A 20,824-nucleotide genomic window follows, 5' to 3' on the forward strand; every position below is an offset into this window, starting at 1 on the left:
ATTGTTCTATACTTTTCTGTGTACTTACCAAACCCATGTCTGATAGAGTATTATCTCTAGTAGGTTTGGTGATTATTTGGCAAGACATTTGTCAGCTATCATGTCCAAGAATAAGTAAGCTGTACGATTAGTAGTTGCATTTGCTTCTTAATCTATATCTGAGGGGTCAATGACACAACAGTGATAAATCCCTGGTAGTGAATTGAGATATTCATCCGTTTCTAAATCTGACCCTGTAGCTGAGAACAAGTACTATTCTAGGAGAAGTTTTGAATTTTATACTTTTGTATAAAACAAAGTTACATAAGCTGCTCAGTTGTTTCTCAATGACCCCATCCAACAGTTCAGACAAATTCAGTCTTTTCACAGACAATAATGCCTCTCTTACCAATGTTCATACCCTTTCTCCATACTATCCATCCATTGAGGAGCTTTGGCCTATTGCCATGCCTTTTTGTTTTGTTTAACCTGATTTTCTGATCCTTGTATGTCAAAACCCAAAAAGGAGATTGTGTCTCTCCTGCCTTTCTTCCATTCCAAGTCTTTAAAAGCAGACATGTATGTCCAGTCAAATTTCAGCTACCTTACAAATGAGAAGATGAGCTATCCAACAATGCATCTAATAGGCTCTTCAGGGAGCTGCTGTATAAATAAATAAATAAATTACTAGCATAATAATTGCTTCTGATGTCACATCATAGATGTCATTGGGTGCTCAATAAGCTTGTCATTATGTTGCAGGTATTGCATGCCCCACCTAACTATTTTAAGTTGTTGCTGAGTGCATCTCTGTATTGTAGAGATTGGCGCTCGGAAGATCTCGCGATGTACGGAAAGAGAAGGGTTAAAGGAGGCGGGATGACCGACAGACAGTATATAAGGGCGTGACGCAGTTGAATAAACGCCATTTGCAGCATCCTCATATTGGTGTCAGTGCTCTGTGGCCCAGGGTATGGTGGACCCTGTGCCGAGTCCCACGGGGTGATCAGACGAATGTCTACAAGTGGTGACCCCGACGTGATTGGACATCGGCGGATTACGCGGGGCGTAATCGAAGGCCTGGCCAGGCATGGAAGGAGTCCTGAAGGTGTTGGACTCGTGCTCTAGAGAGGTAAAAATCCCTATGGGACAAAAAGAAGCGAAAGCTTGCCTAGAGCGGCTCCTGAAAGAGGAAGCGATAGAGCGCCCGGGGGACATATTGTCTCCTGAGTGCTGGCCGAAATGCACCGCGGCTTTAGCGGAACGGGCTATGGCGACGCAGCATGGTCCGGAGTTAAAGACGTGGGGGCGGATTAGGGCGATTTTCAGGAAAGTGCGGGAGGAGGGCTTAACATGGAAGGAAGCAAAGAGATTGATGCACGCGCAGGCGGATCGGGGCGTGCAGGCGGATGGGGAGGCGCGGACAGAAGGGCTGACGGAGGTAGCGGAGCAGACGCCTCTGGTGCTCCCAGTGCAGCCGTCAGCACCAGCCGAACCACCGGGATACCCTTGGGAGGAGTTTGAACGGGAGCGTGAACGGGCGAGAGAGGAGGAGCGGGAGAAAGAGCGACAGTTAATTCAGGAGGCAGAGGAACCCGTGGCTGAGCAAAGGAGACGGGAGAAGGAGAGGCAGAGACTAGAGGAGGCGGAGAGGGCTGTGATGAAGGGATCAGAAAAGGAGCAGGTAGAGGAGGGAGCGGTTCCCCTGTATGATCCGGAGGATTGGGTGCCGGGACGTGTTTTGCGAACCGCGCCACAAGCGCACCCTAAGATGGCGCCGACATCCGCTTTCTCCCCGGATGTCTCTCCGGAGGTCGGGAGAGGCGGAGCACGGCCAAAGGAAGGAGGAAGGAAAGTCAGGACACTCCCTCTTCCGCGCGTAGCGGAAGAGGAAGAGAGTGGGCCGGACTCAATCGAGGGGTCGGCTCAACGGTTAGAGGAGGCGTGGCAACTGGTGGGCGGAAACCGCTGTCGTCCGCCGCACGCAGCGATAAAACAAAAGGCTATCTCCGGCTGTAAGGCGCAGTCGGCAGCAGCCAGTGAAAAGGCAACGCCTATGCCTTTAATACCTGCGCCCGACCCAGCTACAGATCCGCTGCAGATGTTGCAGCGAGTAGTAGAGGAGATGCAGGAGCAGGTGAAGCAACAGCGGCAGCTGCTACAAGCAGCTGGGGAACAGAAAGGAGTTCCCGATTCACCGAAGGTCACGTTGCCAGACTGGAAAATTGTAGCAAAGGAATGTGTTATGGACGGCATACGCTTTGAAGGACCCCCTTTAGTTTGCCCAGTCCGAGCTGGTCCAGGTGGTGTAGGGGTGGAGTGGTCTCCGTTAGATAGCAAGCTTTTGCAACAAGTGAAGAAGACCGTGGATGATTACGGCTTAGGACATCCCATGACAGGCTCTCTTTTAGATGTGGTTTTTTCAGGTTCACTGACTCCCTGGGATTCGCGACAGTTTTGTAGTATGATTTTGACTCACACCTTTTTCTTGATTTAGAAAGAAGCTTGGACAAACAGATTACAAGCAGCACTAGTTGAGGCCCAACAAGAAAGACCCAGAAACAGGAAAGTGGGAAGGTGGGTGGCGCTTGGTGACACAGGGAAGAGGGTATACTGCAGTACAATCATCAGAGCACCCAGACTCACGTGTGCGCTGGGTGCCGGCACGGTGGTTGAAACCAGACCTCAGTCAATAACGATTTGTTGTGAGTTATTTTGCAGGATGCCATTCAAAAGATCGTCTGAGTGCCTGCACTGTGGTCGCTGTGACCCTTGGGTGCTTGTCAAGTATGACCGCTGTGGACAACAACTCTGGAGACGCACCAGCCGAGCATCAAAATGGTGTGACCGATGTTTTGAACACCGCAGATCCACTTTACAGCAACCGCTGTGTGTACCCCATAAGCAGGGGACTATGATATGCTTTTAGACAAAGCCAATCAATTACAGGAGGCAGGTGACAGTGGCTTGACAATCTCCTCTCGTCGACCTGGCAATGGCTCCTGTCTTTGATTGACTGAAAAACGTTGACCCTATTTGGAATCCTTTTGGTGGTGGTTATTATGGTTTGTTGTGGGATACCAGCACTGACTGTTTGCGTGCGGAAACTCTTTATACAGAGTGCGGGTACCCACCAGTACACGAATTACCATGAGGTGGTGGAATCGCTTATAGCTGTAACGCCAGTTTGTACCGTCGGTCATCCGCCATAGTGAGGGGGGACTTGTAGGGATTGGCGCTCGGAAGATCTCGCGATGTACGGAAAGAGAAGGGTTAAAGGAGGCGGGATGACCGACAGACAGTATATAAGGGCGTGACGCAGTTGAATAAACGCCATTTGCAGCATCCTCATATTGGTGTCAGTGCTCTGTGGCCCAGGGTATGGTGGACCCTGTGCCGAGTCCCACGGGGTGATCAGACGAATGTCTACACTGTATGTAATGCCTGTTCCTTAAAAAGAAATCCACAGCTGAGGCAATCTTCAAGAATGCCCCCAGGACTGGAGTTGCTCTGGGCATTGGGGGTGCATGCGAGCCTCCAGAAGGTGAAGGTGGGAGAGCAGCCCGCTCCCCTCCCCTCAGGCTGTGTTCCCAGCTCTTCTTCCACCACCGCAGCCTGCAGTGGTAGAAGAAGAGCTGGGAACACAGCCTGAGGGGAGGGGAGCGGGTTGCTCTCCTACCTCACATACCTCCAGATATGGAGGATGAAATATTACAGGGTTGCAGCTTGAGCCTGAATCACGTTGTTTTATTTGTATTGCTATATAATTGTAGGTCAGCCACTTTCAGCCTTTTTTAATTTCTGTGCAGGGAACTGTGGACACTGAGGGCAGAGACGTCCAGTGGTCACACACTGGTCAGTCAGGAAGGTGGGAGACAACCCCCAGATGACAGTCACAGACTGAGAGGACTCCACGGAGCCTTCTTTGCTCCTGCCACTGCTCAAAGCTGAAACACCTCCAGTTGCAAAGGGCGCTGGTGACTCCTCCATGCCTGCAGGTCAGATACCCTGAATGTGTTTCTAATCACAGGGCACCCCTGTTGCACCCCTCTCAGTGGGACCCAGCAGATGAGGGAGGAAAGCTCACTAGATGGCCTGTAATAAAACCTCTATTTACTCTCTCTATAGCCATGCTGATGCCTTGACTCCCATGCTAATTTACTGTTACCTCTTTTTGAGGCAGCGAAGTTTTCTTCTCCCACAGACCCATGAGACAGAGGTGTATATAAGGAGAAGTTGTTGCCTCTTGTGAGGCAAGGCGACCCGGTTCGGAGAAGACACGACGGCAAAACGTACAAGCCGTTCGGGCTAGTCACACACGGACACCAATGTGGTGGATGGCGAAAAGCGTTTATTCCCCGTGTTGCTTCCTTATATAGCCACGGTGCGCTTGCGTCACCACTGAACTGCTATTGGTTAACGTAACTGGAGGGGGTGGGGCCCTACCTTTCCGTACACCGCGAAATCTTCCGATCGGGTTGTAGACATTCGTCTGATCACCCCGTGGGACTCGGCACAGGGTCCACCATACCCTGGGCCACAGAGCACTGACACCAATATGAGGATGCTGCAAATGGCGTTTATTCAACTGCGTCACGCCCTTATAAACTGTCTGTCGGTCATCCCGCCTCCTTTAACCCTTCTCTTTCCGTACATCGCGAGATCTTCCGAGCGCCAATCCCTACAAGTCCCCCCTCACTATGGCGGATGACCGACGGTACAAACTGGCGTTACAGCTATAAGCGATCCCACCACCTCATGGTAATTCGTGTACTGGTGGGTACCCGCACTCTGTATAAAGAGTTTCCGCACGCAAACAGTCAGTGCTGGTATCCCACAACAAACCATAATAACCACCACCAAAAGGATCCCAAATAGGGTCAACGTTTTTCAGTCAATCAAAGACAGGAGCCATTGCCAGGTCGACGAGAGGAGATTGTCAAGCCACTGTCACCTGCCTCCTGTAATTGATTGGCTTTGTCTAAAAGCATATCATAGTCCCCTGCTTATGGGGTACACACAGCGGTTGCTGTAAAGTGGATCTGCGGTGTTCAAAACATCGGTCACACCATTTTGATGCTCGGCTGGTGCGTCTCCAGAGTTGTTGTCCACAGCGGTCATACTTGACAAGCACCCAAGGGTCACAGCGACCACAGTGCAGGTACTCAGACGATCTTTTGAATGGCATCCTGCAAAATAACTCACAACAAATCGTTATTGACTGAGGTCTGGTTTCAACCACCGTGCCGGCACCCAGCGCACACGTGAGTCTGGGTGCTCTGATGATTGTACTGCAGTATACCCTCTTCCCTGTGTCACCAAGCGCCACCCTCCTTCCCACTTTCCTGTTTCTGGGTCACGGACCAATACTGGTGGCCCTACTCCCCTTATCGCCTGTTGCCAATGCTTCTGCATTGGACTCTGTGACTCTGTACCACGGGCAAACTGATTGAGTGCAAATAGTGCTAAAGCCAACAACCGTGCATTACGGTGCACAGGGGTCTCACGAGCAGAACGTCGGCATTTGGGATTTTGTTGCTGATGATTTTTGTGGTCAAGAGGATCTGTCTCTTGGGGTACCTGCTCCCCCTCCCTAAGAACATCAAGCTTGGCTTTTAATGTGCGATGTGCGCGTTCTACAATGGCCTGTCCCTGACTGTTATAGGGAATACCGTGAAGCAGTCGGATTCCCCAACGATCTGCCCACTGTTGGGTAGAAGCTGCGGTAAAACAGGACCCATTATCTGTTTTGATAGTGCGTGGGCAACCTAACCACGCCATGGCAGTCAGCCAATGTTGTTGCGCAGCACGGGCCGTAACCTTTCTGTGAAGAGTCGCAACGAGAACGCCACTGCAGGTGTCGATGGTGACCGCAATGTGAGGGGATGGCTGAAAGGGTGGATACATGGTGAAATCAGTTTGCCATAACTCCGAGGGCTCTAGCCCCCGCGGATTCACTCCCGCGAGCCACAAAGGAGAATGCTGACAGTGAGGACAAGTAGCCACAACGTCCCGTGCCTGGTGTAAGGGAATGTCACAGTGCCGTGACAGTGCCTTTGCCCCAATGTGTAAGTCATGGTGTAACTGCCGGGCCTGCTGTAGAGTGTTCACCTGACGAGCAGCTAGGTCAGCGCGACGATTTCCATCATAATAGAACCCTGAATGATTCGTGTGCGCTGTCACATGAATAATTGATACGGGCGCAGAACGTCGCGTAAGCGCTGCTTCCAACATGACGGCTACGTCTGAAATAGGCCAGCCAGATTCTGCCATAGTGTGTATCAGTTTCGCCACATATATCGAATCTGTTACGATGTTCGAGGGCTGTTCAGGAAACAAGCAAAGAGCCATGCGAATCCCATGGGCTTCGAGTTTCTGCACTGAGCACGATTCATCCTGGTATACCATTCTTTTCCAATCAGTGCCTTCTTGCCATACAACTACTGCTCGCTGCGTCTGTGAAGACGCATCTGTAAACAGAGTAGGACCTTGCACCGGTTGTTCACTGATGCGTAGGACTGGCTTCAGACACAGCAATGGCAAAAAGGTCTTTGCCTCAAGAGTGGGCCCATACGCTAGGTGTCCCACAAAACCCTCAAAGGCCAAAGCCAGGTCGTCCTGTTGGCTCAGGTTCCTTTGCCATGTTTCCGCACGTACCGGCAGCCAGATTCTGTCTGGCTCTTTCCCAAACACTCTACGGGTTACTTCGCGTCCCCGCAAAATCAACAATGCCAGTGCCTTTGAATAGGCTTGAAAAGCCGTTTTTATCTGGGTGGATGTAATCCACCATAGAGCCCTAGGCTTCGAGGGTTCACCTTGGCCTACTAGTCCAATAGCACCCTTCTTTGTCAGGCTCAAATACAGTTGCAATGGTTCTTTTGGCTGCCATCTGTGCAAGCTTTCTACACTCATGAGTTCTGCAATTCTATTCAATGAGTTCTTTGCTTCCTGAGTCAAAGTCCTTTTCTCCCACGGGTGGTGTCCTCTCAAGAGCTCATATAGAGGACTCATCCAATCGGGAGGAATGGGCAAGACACCATTTAACCACTGCAAAGCTCCAACTAATTTCTGTATGTCATGTAAAGTATTAACGACTGGCTCCAAGATCTGCTGTTGTGCTCGGACTGCATGAGGGCCAATGCTGAGTCCTAAATACTTACAGGCTGGCCCTTTCTGCGTCTTAGCCTCTTGCACTTCTAGGCCTTCCGCTTGCAGAGCCTGTAAAATTTGTTGCTCACCAGAACGGAGGGACTCCTCCGAAGGCGCTGCCACCAAAATATCATCCATGTAGTGATAGATGACCAACTGAGAATTGTTTTGTCTTACCGGCTGCAGGGCAAGGGCCACTGCCCTTTGACACAAGGTTGGTGAATTTTTCATGCCTTGCGGCAAAACTGTCCACTGATACCGCTTTGCTGGTTCAGCCAGGTTGGTTGCTGGGAGTGTAAAAGCAAACTTTTCTTGGTCTTCCTCTGCCAACGGGATAGAGAAAAAACAATCTTTAATGTCCATGATCAAAATTGGCCAGCCATCTGGCAGGGCAGAAGGAATAGGCAGGCCGGGTTGCAAAGGCCCCATGTCTTCCAATACCGCATTGACGGCCCGCAAGTCCTGTAGTAGCCGCCATTTGTTCTTGTCCTTCTTTGGGACCACAAAAATGGGTGTATTCCATGGACTAGTGCTCTCAACAAGGTGTCCCTTTTTGAGTTCTCTATTTACAATTTCAGTCGCCGCTTGTAATTTTTCTTGCGTGAGGGGCCACTGTTCTACCCAAACCGGATCAGTGGTTTTCCACTTCATACATACCGCAAGCTCGCGGCGCATCAGGTAGACAGTGGCCCCACTCAAAAATTTGACAAGCGGACACCCCATTGTTGCAACACGTCACGGCCAAGTAAAGGCTCAGACACCTGTGCCTTATGCGGTCTGACATTAGCAACCAAGACTGACCCGTCGGAGTCCTGGGCAGAAACCCAACAGGCCAGCAGTGAATGTTCTGACAGAGAGTTACCACCCAGTCCTTCTAAGCGGCTTTGTACAGTAGGCCAAGAATCTGGCCACATTCCATGAGGAAGACATGAGACATCAGCACCTGTATCCACGAGTGCAGAACACCACAGCTCACGTGGTGTGATGTTGTCGGCCACTATCCGTATACAGACCTGTACATGTGGCCTGTCCCAGCAATCTAACACCAAGGCCACTTGGGGTTCCGCGACTGCTCCATCGCCGTTGCGGAGGACGCGTTGTGGGGCTCTTGTGAGGTGGGGGGAGGCATGCCCCGCTGTCTCCCCCGAAAGCCGTTTCCCGCTTGGCAGGTCTTTGCCAGATGTCCTGTTTGTCCGCATTTCCAACAAGGCCCCGGAGGACCTCCTGACTCACGCTTCTCTGCCTTGCATTGATCTCTCTTATGCCCTTTGCGACCACAACGGTAGCAAACCACCTGTTCGGAGCTACCTTTTTGCTCCGGAGCCCTTACTGCAGCCACAACTGACTGTACCACTGAATCAGGAACCTCCCGCTGCTTCTTCAATACTGCCTCTACCATCACTCCAAGGGATGCCCCCAGAGGCACTGTCCGTAAGACCGCTTTTGTAGTTTCATTCGCCTGCTGTCTAACACACTCCAACAACACTGGTCCTTTAGCTGAATCAGGGAGATGCGCCTGCTCTATGGCTCCCTGTAACCGGTCACAAAATTTTGGAAATTCCTCCGCTACCCCTTGCTTGATTTTCGTCCATGGCTCCTTTGGAGTCATCAGGGGTGCAACAGCTGTCAAGGCTGCACGCGCTGCCCGCGTCGACGTTGTTAATTCCCTAGCTGTAAGTTGTCCCGCCTGTTGCTGCGGTGTCAGCTGACCAGGGTCTGACCCTCGCAGACGCTGTACTGACGAATTAGCTAATGGGTTGGGTCTTTCTTGTTGGGCCTCAACTAGTGCTGCTTGTAATCTGTTTGTCCAAGCTTCTTTCCAAATCAAAAAAAAGGTGGGAGTCAAAATCATACTGCAAAACTGTCGCGAATCCCAGGGAGTCAGTGAACCTGAAAAAACCACATCTAAAAGAGAGCCTGTCATGGGATGTCCTAAGCCGTAATCATCCACGGCCTTCTTCACTTGTTGCAAAAGCTTGCTATCTAACGGAGACCACTCCACCCCTACACCACCTGGACCAGCTCGGACTGGGCAAACTAAAGGGGGTCCTTCAAAGCGTATGTCGTCCATAACACATTCCTTTGCTACAATTTTCCAGTCTGGCAACGTGACCTTCGGTGAATCGGGAACTCCTTTCTGTTCCCCAGCTGCTTGTAGCAGCTGCCGCTGTTGCTTCACCTGCTCCTGCATCTCCTCTACTACTCGCTGCAACATCTGCAGCGGATCTGTAGCTGGGTCGGGCGCAGGTATTAAAGGCATAGGCGTTGCCTTTTCACTGGCTGCTGCCGACTGCGCCTTACAGCCGGAAATAGCCTTTTGTTTTATCGCTGCATGTGGCAGACGACAGCGGTTTCCGCCCACCAGCTGCCACGCCTCCTCTAACCGTTGAGCCGACCCCTCGATTGAGTCCGGCCCACTCTCTTCCTCTTCCGCTACGCGCGGAAGAGGGAGTGTCCTGACTTTCCTTCCTCCTTCCTTTGGCCGTGCTCCGCCTCTCCCGACCTCCGGAGAGACATCCGGGGAGAAAGCGGATGTCGGCGCCATCTTAGGGTGCGCTTGTGGCGCGGTTCGCAAAACACGTCCCGGCACCCAATCCTCCGGATCATACAGGGGAACCGCTCCCTCCTCTACCTGCTCCTTTTCTGATCCCTTCATCACAGCCCTCTCCGCCTCCTCTAGTCTCTGCCTCTCCTTCTCCCGTCTCCTTTGCTCAGCCACGGGTTCCTCTGCCTCCTGAATTAACTGTCGCTCTTTCTCCCGCTCCTCATCTCTCGCCCGTTCACGCTCCCGTTCAAACTCCTCCCAAGGGTATCCCGGTGGTTCGGCCGGTGCCGACGGCTGCACTGGGAGCACCAGAGGCGTCTGCTCCGCTACCTCCGTCAGCCCTTCTGTCCGCGCCTCCCCATCCGCCTGCACGCCCCGATCCGCCTGCGCGTGCATCAATCTCTTTGCTTCCTTCCATGTTAAGCCCTCCTCCCGCACTTTCCTGAAAATCGCCCTAATCCGCCCCCACGTCTTTAACTCCGGACCATGCTGCGTCGCCATAGCCCGTTCCGCTAAAGCCGCGGTGCATTTCGGCCAGCACTCAGGAGACAATATGTCCCCCGGGCGCTCTATCGCTTCCTCTTTCAGGAGCCGCTCTAGGCAAGCTTTCGCTTCTTTTTGTCCCATAGGGATTTTTACCTCTCTAGAGCACGAGTCCAACACCTTCAGGACTCCTTCCATGCCTGGCCAGGCCTTTGATTATGCCCCGCGTAATCCGCCGATGTCCAATCACGTCGGGGTCACCACTTGTAGACATTCGTCTGATCACCCCGTGGGACTCGGCACAGGGTCCACCATACCCTGGGCCACAGAGCACTGACACCAATATGAGGATGCTGCAAATGGCGTTTATTCAACTGCGTCACGCCCTTACATACTGTCTGTCGGTCATCCCGCCTCCTTTAACCCTTCTCTTTCCGTACATCGCGAGATCTTCCGAGCGCCAATCCCTACATCGGGTTACCTGTCTAACCACAAGAAGTACAGCTTTTTATGGGTGTTGAGCCTAAGTGACTCCAGAATTGTTGGATTAACAATTGTTGGATTAATTGTTGGATCTTTAAATTATGTGTATTCATTTGGGACCCTTAACTATTAAAATTCACGCAAACCACAGTTATATATCTACTGATCGCACAGCACGGCACCAGGATGTACAGATTACCTCGTAGAAAAAAAAAAAGACGGTTACAGAAATGAGTGCCCTACAATGATATGTACAAAAAACAAAGAGCTGGGTTCACTCTTCAAATTTCCAGAAATGTTTTGCCAGCAACTGGCTTTCTAGATCTTGATGGGTGTCAGCTTCCCAGGCTCTCTCCTCAGTATCTGCTTGCTCTAAATGAGAATAGAAAGGAGGAATTTCAGTGAAATACTTCCTGAAATGAAACACTAAGAATAGCCATGGTTTGAGCAGCTGGCATTTTAAAATGGGATATACTTATTAGCTCCTTCTGCAAGATCTGTATTCCTTGCATCTTCTGTAAAGAGAAATGTTGCCACCCATCCCTTAGGGCTTGTATACAGAACCACACAGAATCTGTTCTTAGTTAAAGTCATGCAACTTCTGTATGTTTATGTTTTTAAAAAAGGCTTCAAATGTGTTATATGCATTTAACTTGTACCTGTAAATTCACCAATGCAAGATGGACCAAGATAAGCAAGGTTTCAACTGATAATGGATGTCTACATATTCATGAATGACAAACAGCATAACTTTATATCAGCTGAATTAAGCTAATGCAGCTTTATGCAATATAAAAATTATATCTGTAGTCACAACAGCACAACTTTGTATAGAGATGAGATCAGATAAAGAACTGGTAAATGAAATATATTTGGTTTTCCAAAAAGCTTGCTACCATCCATTGCAAGAGCCTACTAGGAAGTCTAAATAATTGCAGAGGAAAAGACAATGTTCAGATATGGTTTAGAAACTGGCAGAGTAGAGACAGATAAATGGAGATAAAGTAATTTCCCAACATGAAAGGAGAAAAACATGAGGATACCATGACTGGTATCATGACATGACTTGTCTGCTTTTCTTCTATGTACTGTAGGGATCATTTTGAACCCCGCTTTGGCAGAGATAACCTGTGTTGATCAAAAAATGTTGAGATATTTTTGCAGAAAATGACTGCATTAATTTCTACTTCACAAGTTTGGAAGGGTTTCTTAAATCAATCTCATTGTTTAGTGCAGGTCTATCAAACATCTTCACAAAAACCTGGGCTGTTTTAGAGGCAGAAGGAGGAACTTGAATAACAGATTTTGTCTCTTCCAGTATGTCTTTCCCTTCCACAGTTCTCTCTTTTTTCATTTTGCCACTGGAAGAAAAAAGGTTGCATAGCTATTCAAAGGTTCTTTAAAAAAATCCAGCAGGTTCTGTGGGTAATAATCATGGATAATAACCAAGTGGAAGAAAGAACAGACCCCTTCACCACCCGCTGACCAGATTACCCCTTCCACTGCTGCGAGTGAGGCTGGAGCCCCACTGACCCAGCCTGTAGCACCACCAGTCAAACACAGTCTCACAGGAGAGCTTGACCCTGAAACCACTGAGGCACTTGTTTCACCTCACACACATCCTGCTGGTCTGGATCCAGGCTGGAGCTGTTTTCTGTCTGTGAAGCACAGAGATGGTGCAGTAGGTTACCCTGGCTGGATGCCTGGTGCCCACCAAAGCCACTATATCACTCCCCCTCCTCAGCTGGACAGGGGAGAGAAAATATAACAAAAGGCTCGTGGGTCAAGATAAGGGCAGTTTAATAAAATGATAGCAAAGGTTGTGCACAAAAGCAAAGGAAAACGAAAGATTTTATTCTCTACTTCCCATCAGCAGGCGATGTCTGGCCACTTCCTGGGAAGCAGGGCTTCAGTATGCATAGTGGTTGCTCCGGAAGACAAACATAAAATAACAAATGCCCTCCCTTCCATCTCCCTTTACTTAGCTTTTTTATCTGAGCTGACGTCATATGGTATGGAATATCTGTTTGGTGAGTTTAGGTCAGCTGTCCTGGTTATGTCCCCTCCCAAGATCTTGACCTGCCCCAGCCTGCCATTGAGGGGAGGGCAAAAAATGTTGGAGAGACAGCCTTGATGCTGTGCCAGCACTGCTCAGCAGTAGCCAAAACACTGGTGTGTTATCGACACCTTTCTAGCTACCAATGCAGAGCACAGCGCTATGAGGGCTGCTATGGGGAGTATTAACTCCATCTCAGCCAGACCCAATACAATCTCCACCCCTTATTCCATACCATTTGCATCATGCTCAGGTCCCACATAATTTAATACACATATATCTTCTAACCACGCCATTGTATTTAATTCTCATTACTGAAATCCCTTCTTACCAACACTTACAACTGAAACTACATACTTCAACCACTTTTATACCCAACATACAGATTTATACATTCTCATTAACTACTATCCCCTGTCCTTTAAAAGATAGATATTCCATGGGCTTCTTCCACTCCTCCACATGTTCACACACAGGCTCTGACTTGGGTCCCATCCATCAAGATGAGTGGTCAGGACAGGAGAAGCAGTATGTTCAATCATTGGGCACCAACACCAGCTTGGTTTGGGTCACCGATGCACTCATCTGGTTCCTTGCAAAGTTCACTCCTCTGCAGTTCAGGTCATTCCTGCTACATTACTTCCTACAACATACAACTCACATCACACATTATTTTTCCCCCAAGGTTAAATGTCCTTGAGGCACACACTGGGTCTCCCCATCCTTCCTCATTACCCACCAAGTACACCCAGGTCCCTGAGCAAAGACAATCCCACGAATGGGTTTGCCTTTTCCCATGGGAGGTGCAATCCACACTGCCTTCCCCAGCCACTTCCCCATGTGCACCACGGGGACCTTATCTCCTCCCACAGTATGTAGGGGTTTTTTTGGGGCAGGACCAGGATGGTTAGCAGATCCTCTGGTGTTAACTAGCCAAGTGGCTTCTGCTAAATTTGTATCCCAATGCTTCCATGTCCCATTGCCTAGCGCTCTCAACATAGTCTTCAACAGTCCATTATATCTCTCAGTCTTTCCAGATGCTTGTGGGTGATAGGGTATGTGGTACACCCACTCAATGCCGTGTTTCTTTGCCCAGGAGCTTATGAGGTTATTTCAGAAATGAGTCCCATTGTCTGATTCAATTCTTTCTGGGGTACTGTGTCGCCATAAAATTTGCCTTTCGAGGCCTAAGATGGTGTTTCGGGCAGTGGCATGGTTTACAGGATATGTTTCTAGCCAACCAGTAGTTGCTTCCACCATGGTGAGTATGTAGCGCTTGCCTTGGCGTGTTCGTGGCAGTGGTCCAATGTAGTCAATTTGCCAGGCCTTGCCATATGAAAAACCCAGCCACCGCCCTCTGTTCCAGGGAGACTTTACTCTGGTGGCTCGTTTGATTGCAGCACATGTTTCACATTCATGAGTGGCCTGTGTGATGGCCTCCATGGTCAGGTCCACCCCTCGATCACGAGCCCACCTATATGTTGCATCTCTCCCTAGATGTCCTGATGTTTCATGGGCCCATTGAGCTACAAATAGCTCACCCTTACGCTCCCAGTCCAGGTCCACCTGAGCTATTTCTATTTTGGCAGCCTTGTCTACCTGTTCATTATTTTGATGTTCTTCAGTGGCATGGATTTTGGGCATATGAGAATCTACATAACTGTACTAGGGTGGTTTCGAGGATTCCCTGGATGGTAGACACACACACACACAAACTCTAAAGGCAAAAAAACCCCCTTTTATTAACTACAAGCCTGTGTTGCTCTAATAAGTCCTAAAAAGCAATAAAGAAAACAAAACATACTGACCCAAGGACTGTGAGGAAGATGGACCACCCAAACATCCTTGTGTTGTGAGCTCAGCGATCAGTATGTGCCATCTTTACGTGGGCGTCCCTAAGGAGTCAATGGTGACCTTGCCATACACCTGCCCATCGCTCTTCGGAAAGCTCCCGGTATTTATGCTTCCACGGAGGCATGGTTTCAACACATGGGGCCAAAATGTGTTGAAACACATCCCACTTGCCAACTTTGTGTTGCAACACAAGGTGCTCTCAGCGCATGCACCTGCTGCTGTATTGGGTCTGGCTGAGATGGAGTTAATTCTCCCCATAGCAGCCCTCATAGCACTGTGCTCTGCATCAGTAGCTAGAATGGTGTTGATAGCACACCAGTGTTTTGGCTACTGCTGAGCAGTGCTGGCACAGCATCAAGGCTGTCTCTCCAACATTTTTGCCCCCCCCCTCAATGGCAGGCTGGGGCAGGTCAAGATCTTGGGAGGGGACATAGCCAGGACAGCTGACCTAAACTCACCAAACAGATATTCCATACCATATGACATCAGCTCAGATATAAAAGCTAAGTAAAGGGAGACGGAAGGGGGGAAATTTTTGTCTTCTGGAGCAACCACTACGCGTACTGAAGCCCTGCTTCCCAGGAAGTGGCCAGACATCGCCTGCTGATGGGAAGTAGAGAATAACATCATTTGGTTTTCTTTGCTTTCATGCGCAACCTTTGCTTTCACTTTATTAAACTGTCCTTATCTTGACCCATGAGCCTTTCGTTATATTTTCTCCCCCCCTGTCCAGCTGAGGAGGGGGAGTGATAGAGCGGCTTTGGTGGGCACCAGGCATCCAGCCAGGGTCAACCCACCACAGCTGGCCAGGTGCACACCGCATTCTTATCTCCCATTGTTCCAGGGCTGCTGTGCATGCGCCAGACCAGCAGCTAGCAGTACCCCGGTCTTCACATGCTGATCAGGCACCTTGCAGATAACAAAGATGTTGCAAGGCCGATCAGGTGCTTGGTTGTGGTTACTGCTGTGTTAATCAGAGACACAATCATTTCAATTTTTGCTATTGTTTTGCTGAATTGATGCGACAAAAAAATCCATTCTTTTATCAACAGAGGATCTCTTTGTTTTTCGTCCCATTGAAAAATGAGACCATATGGTTGAAAATCAGGATTTAAAATTATCAATTGAAATGGACGATCAGGATCGCATCTCTGAGCCTGTCTCTCAGACATTGCTGTGGCCACCTTTTGAAGTGCTAACTTTGCCTGCTGAGTTAAAGTTCTTTTGGAATTCAATGCTGGATCTTCCTTTAAAAGCTGAAAGAGAGGATGCAGCTCTTCATTTGTTATGCCTAATAATGGTCTGACCCAATTTATTGTTCCAAGTAATTTTTGCATATCATTTAATGTTTGAACCTCTGTGATAATTTTCAACTTTTGAGGTATTATGTGCTGATTAGTTATTCGCCACCCTAAATAATTCCAAGGTGTTGTTTTTTGAACCTTCTCTGGAGCTACCTCCAAATGATGAAGTTTAATATTGTCTAACACGACAGACATTGCTATTTGCATCTCTGATTCTGTCCATGTTGCTACAAGAATATCATCCATATAATGATAAATGAGAGCATTAGGCAATTTCTCTCGAGCAGGAGAAAGAGCCCTTGCTACAAACCATTGGCAAATGGCAGGGCTGTTTTTCATACCCTGTGGCAACACTGTCCAATGATACCATTTATTTGGTTCAGAAGCATTAACAGAAGGAAGAGAAAAAGAAAATTTGGGGGCATCACATGGATCTAGAGGAATCATAAAAAAAACCAGTCCTTCAAATCAATTACTGTTAAACACCAATCTTTTGGAATCATAGTGGGAGACGGGAGTCCTGGTTGTAAAGGACCCATGTCTTCTAATACTGCATTAATACGTCTCAAATCATGTAACAATCTCCACTTTCCACTCTTTTTCTGTATCACAAACACAGGCAAATTCCAAGGACTAGTCGTAGGTACACATGCTTTGCCTTTAACTGTTCATCCACCAATGATTGTAAATGTTGTAGCAGCTTTTCAAGTGTCAGGGGCCACTGATCCACCCATACTGGATTCTCAGTTTTCCATGTTAATTTCAGGGTGTGCTGCACCTCAGTGACCCCTACGACAAATTTGACCCAATGCTTAATCCCCATTGCGCAAGACAGTCCCATCCCCATAAAGTTAGGGGAGTTGGGAGGATAAAAGGACGAATTCTAGCTCTTTTACCCTCAGGACCTATCACTTGCACCAAATGCACACTTTGCAATGGAATGGTGTGACCTCCTATGCCTGTAATTGCCGTGAATACTTTCGAAATTGGTCAATGAGAGGGCCACACGGAGTGCGATATAACTGTCACATCTGCCCCGGTATCAATAATGCCAGACAACTCAATTGTTTGGTGAGGATTTCCCCATTCCAATCTACAACTGAGAGTCAGTCTGGAATTAGAGACCCGCTGAGCCCAAAAAATATGTGGAACCCCCGTAGAGCCAAATCCACCTGAGTCCCTTGTTTTTGCTGCTGCCAAGGATGGCTTAATGTTAAAAACAACCAATTGTGCAATACGAGAACCAGCCGGCACAAAACAAGGAGGCATAAGTGTCCACACCATAATTTGGATTTCCCCTTGATAATCAGCATCAATTACACCTGGCAACACAAAAAGCCCTTGCAATGTGGTAGATGACTGTCCTATTAACAACACACTTTTGTTACCCTCTAACGGTCCCCACACCCCTGTGGCTACCACTTTTACTTCAGATGTTTCTAAGGTTACTGATTCTGCAGTGGCCAGATCCATTCCAGCGCTGCTGCTTGTTCTTGCATATAGACTTGAGACTGGGGTCCCCCTTGTTGAATGGGGGCTGCTTGTGTCTGTACGCGGCCCCTCTTTGTGCTCCACTTCCCGTTTCCCTGAATTGGCTGTCTTTCCTTATTAAAACGAGATTTGCATTGATTAGCAAAATGTCGACCCTTTCTGCACTTGGGACACACTCCCGGACTTTTGGTGTGCCCTTGTTTTTCACCTTTATTTCTATTTGGACATTCACGGCGTACACGTCCCTTTTTCCCACAAGAAAAACATGTTTGGGAACTGACATGCATAGCTGCAAATGCCTCAGCTATGAGTTTGATAATAGAAAATTGCAGAGCCTCCCATCAGGGCTGGTGATTGGCTTCATAGATGACTGGAAAAGCTCACAGGTTTTGTAAAATGTTGGTGTCCCCTGCCTTAGCAGCCTCTTGTTTAATTTTTCCCCAAATATCACAGGTATCAGGAGAATATAAGTCTGGTGCAGCTTCAGGATCAATAGGTCCGGGGTCAAAAGTATCATCATCCTCATGATTACCCTCTTCTGCCCCCCCAACTGCTCTTATCAATGGTGGAGCCGAAGGTTCCAATATCGGAGCAGAAACTCCAGGGACTGCAGGACCAGGAGCTTCTGCAGCAGCAGATCTCTGTTCCGGACCAGTCCCAACATGTTTCTTTAAAAATTCAAAAACAGTTCTCCAAGCCCCTAATAGGGACTGAGCAATTTTGTCATCTCGAGTTGTTGCATCACAGAGTTTGACTCCTATTGTGACCCACTGTTCAGGATCAAAGATAGTTACGAAGTCAAGATCAGGGCACGTCGCCTTTGTCCATTTTAGCAGCATTTTCAAATTATGCTCGGTTATATGGGCTTGATATTTTTGCAGGAGCTGCTGCATCATATTATATACAGTTTTCTCTTCCTGGGACATTTCACTCCCCATTGTTCCCAGCTGCTCACCTGTCGTCCAGTGAGAGGCAATTTGGCTGCGCAGTCTTCTGCTTCCTTTCAGCAGTTTGAGAAGTTCAGCTGGGCTTGCCACCGGTGCAGTCGAACCCACTGCGTCTTAGGCCCTAGGATCCTCAGCCTGTTCGGGCGCCACTTGTGGCAATTGAAAACGGACTCCGAAGCTGGTTGCAAATGAAGACCCTTTATTGAACAAACGAGTCCTTTTATCTGCTAGTTGTTGCCGACGCAACAGCCAGCAATCATAGGCAGAAACTTTCCAAAACTTTCCACTCAGCAGCAACTATCTTATCTCTACACAATTCTTGGCTCCGTGTTCTTTCAGCATGATTACTTTGCCGGGAACCTCACTGTTCCCATGGCTTTCTGCCAACCAGAGCAATAATATCATTGTTTCCACAGGTGGTCACTGAGTCAAGTGTTCCCACAGTTAAGCAATCTCTAGGGCTAGTTGGATGGCTTTCACTTCTGCAAACTGACTTGACTCACCTTCTCCTTCAGTGGCCTCAACAACTTGTCGTGTGAGACTCCACACAGCAGCTTTCCACTTCCGATGGTTTCCTACCACACAAAAGGATTGTGGAATGATTGCTGGAGGTGACTTATCGATATGACACCCCACCACCCTCTTAAGGCAATGTTGGGAATTGGCTTGATGAGAAAGGACATGGGTCTATAGAAAAGTTGTGCGAGCAGAGTTCTGTGTGAAAGAATGTCAGTTTGAGCAGCAAGACTAGGCCTTGGCCGAAAAGAGCTGGCTTTACTGATATCGGGAGAAAAACAACAGCTGGTCTCGCTGTTATCAGGAGAAAGACAGGGACGGTGTGACCTTGGCATAACTTCACAAGTAACTTTTGAAGAAGTTCCCATGAGAAAGTTACGGAACACGCATAGCTGCAAATCACAAGTGGGTGTGTTTTAGTAATGAATAAACATTAGCAATGTACCAATCATATTAGGACTAGTAGGCATAATTATCGCAAACTGTATAAATATGAGCTATCCGTGCAAATAAAGTTGAATCACTTCTATCACTCATATTGGGTCGACTTATGTGCATTCCTCCGCCGCTCCAACAAGGGAAGGTAAACCTCCAGGGTGAAATGCAGCAGATATGCAAGAAATCTGTTCCATAATAATTCCCTAAGCAACATAATCTGCAACCTTAGATGTTAGCAACACCAGGGGAGCTTGGTATGCTGAATCTAAGAGAAACAACACAGAGGGTGGAGCAGAGTGGAGACACCACGGCCAGGCTCTGTGATATCATCGCAGAAATAGGGAACTGGAATGATAGGGACAAGAATGGAAGGTCCCTGCATTGAATCCACTGAAGCAAGGAGATGAAATAATGGGGTTCTGTCAATGCTATTGTCTTACTTCTGGTTAATATAAGTGCCCAGTTCTGGAGTAGTGACACACTAAATCATGCTCTCTGGGTGAATTTTGCTCATTATAATCTCTTTATAATACCAAAACACACCTCCATCCAAAAAACTATCCATCTCCAAGGTGCGACCAACCCTCACCGAGCATGCACTCTGAATTTTCTGTATAAAGTTTATACCTTTAAATGTTTATACCTTTAAAAGCAAAGCGAGAGAAATTTATACCAATCAAAGTAAAGGTATGTATGACTAGAGTCACTCAAGCTCCACCTAAAATATAAGAAAATATAAAAGGGCTTAAGGGAGGAGGAATGTTAGGGAAAATACCATCATAGACAAGTCAGGAGGACATTGCTGACTTCTGGGATCAGTCGATGGGCTGAACCTCTCTTCCCCTGCATAGGGACACCTATTGGGTAAGATTCGAACCCTCGATTATACCAAGTGCTTCCCCGGGAAACTATAGAAATGTCTACAGAGTTTTTCCATAATTTAGTGTGCTTGTAGTCAACCGTATTATTATTTGCACGTGCTTTGCAGACAGTGTATTTATCACCGGCAATCCAAAAGAGCCTGTACTGTTGCTTTAACAAACTGCGCTGCTCATTAATCTAGTTGTGATAGTTCATTAACGCAACCAAACTCCCTAAGTCTGGTAATTCTAGTGGGTTGAACGTGGCTAAGATGAGAGTGCAGTACACTATTAGTGCATCTGTCATCGTGATAGTTCAGCATATTGAACGCGACCGGATTTATAGTGCTGAATTGGACATCACTCATAATTTAAACCTAGTCGCCCCCGGCTGCTCTGACATCTGAGGACAAGCTGGAATGCAAGGGGGGTTTATTTTCTGCCAAACTTTTTTAACTTTTAACACAATAAGGATCCATCAGTAAACAAAGCATAATGCCTTTCGTCTTCTGATAACTCATTATATGGTGGTGCCTCTTGGGCACGAGCCACCTCCCCAGGCGATGCTCCAAAATCTCTGCCTTCTGGCCATTCCATGATCTCTTCCAGAATTCCTGGGTGGTTAGATTTCCCCAGTCGAGCCCGTTGCGTGATCAATGCTATCCACTTACTCCATGTAGCGCTGGTTGCATGATGTGGAGAGGGGATGTTTCCTTTGA

At 48.2% G+C, this 20,824-nt stretch overlaps 1 protein-coding gene across 1 annotated transcript in view; it reads right to left on the minus strand.

Moving 5' to 3' along the window:
* LOC126035240 (uncharacterized) overlaps positions 1 to 13,018 on the minus strand; it is a 375,847-nt gene extending 362,829 nt beyond the window's left edge. The window contains exon 1 of the mRNA XM_049793518.1: positions 12,719 to 13,018. The gene's annotated coding sequence lies outside the window, so the exon portion shown is untranslated. The remainder of the gene's footprint in view (positions 1 to 12,718) is intronic.
* Between the last annotated feature and the right edge of the window lie 7,806 nt (positions 13,019 to 20,824).

The sequence above is a fragment of the Accipiter gentilis genome, chromosome W (assembly GCF_929443795.1).
Source record: "Accipiter gentilis chromosome W, bAccGen1.1, whole genome shotgun sequence".
Lineage (NCBI taxonomy): Eukaryota > Metazoa > Chordata > Aves > Accipitriformes > Accipitridae > Astur > Astur gentilis.